The sequence below is a fragment of the Sinocyclocheilus grahami genome, unplaced genomic scaffold (assembly GCF_001515645.1).
Source record: "Sinocyclocheilus grahami isolate Dianchi unplaced genomic scaffold, SAMN03320097.WGS_v1.1 scaffold2629.1, whole genome shotgun sequence".
In the NCBI taxonomy this organism is placed as follows: domain Eukaryota; kingdom Metazoa; phylum Chordata; class Actinopteri; order Cypriniformes; family Cyprinidae; genus Sinocyclocheilus; species Sinocyclocheilus grahami.
The window spans coordinates 42,052-44,576 of NW_015507808.1; the positions used below are offsets into that span (position 1 = coordinate 42,052).

The 2,525-nt window shown below is 37.9% G+C and overlaps 1 long non-coding RNA gene across 1 annotated transcript; it reads left to right on the forward strand.

The window, feature by feature from the left end:
• Nucleotides 1–228: 228 nt before the first annotated feature.
• On the forward strand, nt 229–1,016 carry LOC107575422 (uncharacterized). The gene is made up of 3 exons (XR_001607865.1): nt 229–351; nt 570–630; nt 986–1,016. It is a non-coding gene; the product is annotated as an uncharacterized lncRNA (long non-coding RNA).
• The last annotated feature ends 1,509 nt before the right edge of the window (nt 1,017–2,525 follow it).

The window sequence follows — 2,525 nt, forward strand, 5'->3', positions numbered from 1 at the left end:
GTATCTTACTGTACATATTACAGTATAATACTGTTAGAAAACACTCTCTGTCTGTATTGGTTCCAGATGTTTTCACCCTCCTTTTTCTTCCTCTCCCTCTCTCACTCGCCCTCCCTGTACAGCACACTGTTGTCTCTCTCTGATTCCCCCCTCCTCCATCTGATCTGCTCTCTCTCTTGTATTATGTTTTAATGTCTCTTACTCATATTCAAGGTACGCATGTGTAACGGATTGGAAAGGTATGTTAAATTATTGCATAAATGGGGACAGCGCCATCTATGTGGTGCGTGATGTGATTTAGCGTGTGGAGTAGGGACTGCCCACAGCAGAGTTAATGAAGCATTGCTGTGGGTAAGTTGCACGGTTTTCGCGGTCTGAGAATTACCATTTATAAGTGTCCAAGACACACAAATATTTGCTTTAATGTGATTGTATCTTTCAATTAATATGTTGGGACTCTGTTAAGCCTTGTTTGGCGTTGTGTGTGTTGCTCAATATCGAGTTATAACGCGTTTATATTACGAGGCCTGATTGCAATCAATTTGTGTGTTGTCTTGTGTTTTATGTAGAAATGGTTTCTTCTCTCTCTGAATCAGTGAAACCCTATTACACACTGTCTCCATTGTGCAGGTATGTTGTTAAATGTTTGTGTTAAATTGCTTTATTCAAAATGAGTTACTCAAGTTCTCCGCTAGGTGGGGATGTTTCCCTTAACTGTGAGTTTAATTGTATTGCTCTGTATTTCATTGAGGATCTTCATTCATTGATTTGTGATTTATAATTAATTGAAAATGTGTGTCATCTATATTCAACCTGTTACGACTGAAACACTATACGATCACAAAGTTAAAAATAATTTAAGTGACCGAATTAACAAAAGAGAACTGTTTTCAAATAAACAGAGTTAATGAAGCATTGCTGTGGAAATGGTTTCTTCTCTCTCTGAATCAGTGAAACCCTATTACACACTGTCTCCATTGTGCAGAAAGCAGACCGCCCAGGCAAGACCGTCACACATGCGCACATGTATGCACTAGGTTTTCTTGGTTCAAATGAGGACACGATAGCTAGGACTCTAAGGTAATGGGGTTCGTGATGAACTATGAAGATAGTTCAGCATCCTTCACCAAGTTTATTCCTAATATGTCCATATTTTCCTGTACATGTGGCCATTTTATATAACACATATTCTTGGCCAAAATCCTATATGTATGTCATCTATATCCTCATTGGTTAAAGGGTTGAAACTCCCCTCGACATATGCCTATATAATATCTTTGTATCTATGAATAAAGTTATTTTATACTTTGAGGGACTGAGAATTTTCCAGGTGGCAAAGAGAATCTATAGGGACCGATTGTTAATTACTGACAAATACTGTTCAAATTACAAAAATCAGTTACAGTGCACCCATTGTGGTCTTTGGGGAATCACTGTAATGTCAAATTGAGTTAACGTTCAAAATTTTCTTTGCAACAACGTTACAAAGGTCAGTTTAAGTGCTTAGGATTGCAGAGCTCATGAAAATGTGTGCATTCAAGGAGAAAATCCCCCCACTGATCAGGTTGTGGGTCAAATTGGAGGACACGTGAAAATGTTTGTTTACTCTTCATCAAACCCACAGTATAAAAGAATCATGAAAAGTACTGTAAACCTTGATATTATTGTTTGTGACATTAGCATACAATATATAAATTGAACAATAAATAAATAAAAAATTCATTTAACATTTTCATTTCATTTACAATATCATTAAACATGGGCATTTACTTTCATTAAAAAGCCTTATTTCTGTTATCGCATGCTCGTTTTATAAATGTAAGCTATTATTTAAATTATAGACAAGTGCAAACTGGGCGCTTCATGCAAATGTAATTGGCCACATTTACAAAATCAGAATGTTCGCCCATCTATGCAAATGTGTCTATGTATAGAGACAAAAGAATGAGATGAATCACTGTCTGTCACGTCAGTTTATAGTGATCATGTATATTTGCATAAATATTTGGCACATTTTTGATGATCCCGCCTCGCGGCGATGACGTCATCACTAGCGCACGCTCACTAGTCAGCGTCGAGTCTTCTGTGGAGAGGTGAGCAGATCACAGTATTTCACTTATACTGCACGTAATTTCCCCCGTATTATTTCCCTCCTCTCGCCGCTTCACACTCCAGTCCAGCGGGTGGCGCTAAACGCATACGTTTGTTTGCCAAGCACCATTAAACCTCAGAGGAAGAAGATTATTTCACCGCGCTCTCTGTTGTTTTGTCGTGGTGTTGTTTTAATACAAACTGTTAGAAATGTTGTTTCTTTAAATAGAAAAATACAGTTTTTGAATCAGGTCAATAACTATTCTCATCCTCACAGTCGTGACTAAGTTTTGAAGCAAGCAGGAATATCTGGAGGAGTATCATCTGAACTGAGATCTGCTGCTGTGAAGATGCTGTTTGTTAAAGAGGAGAGTGACAAGAACACGAGTAAACCAGAACCCTGGAGAATAAAACACGAGGAACCAGAACCCTGC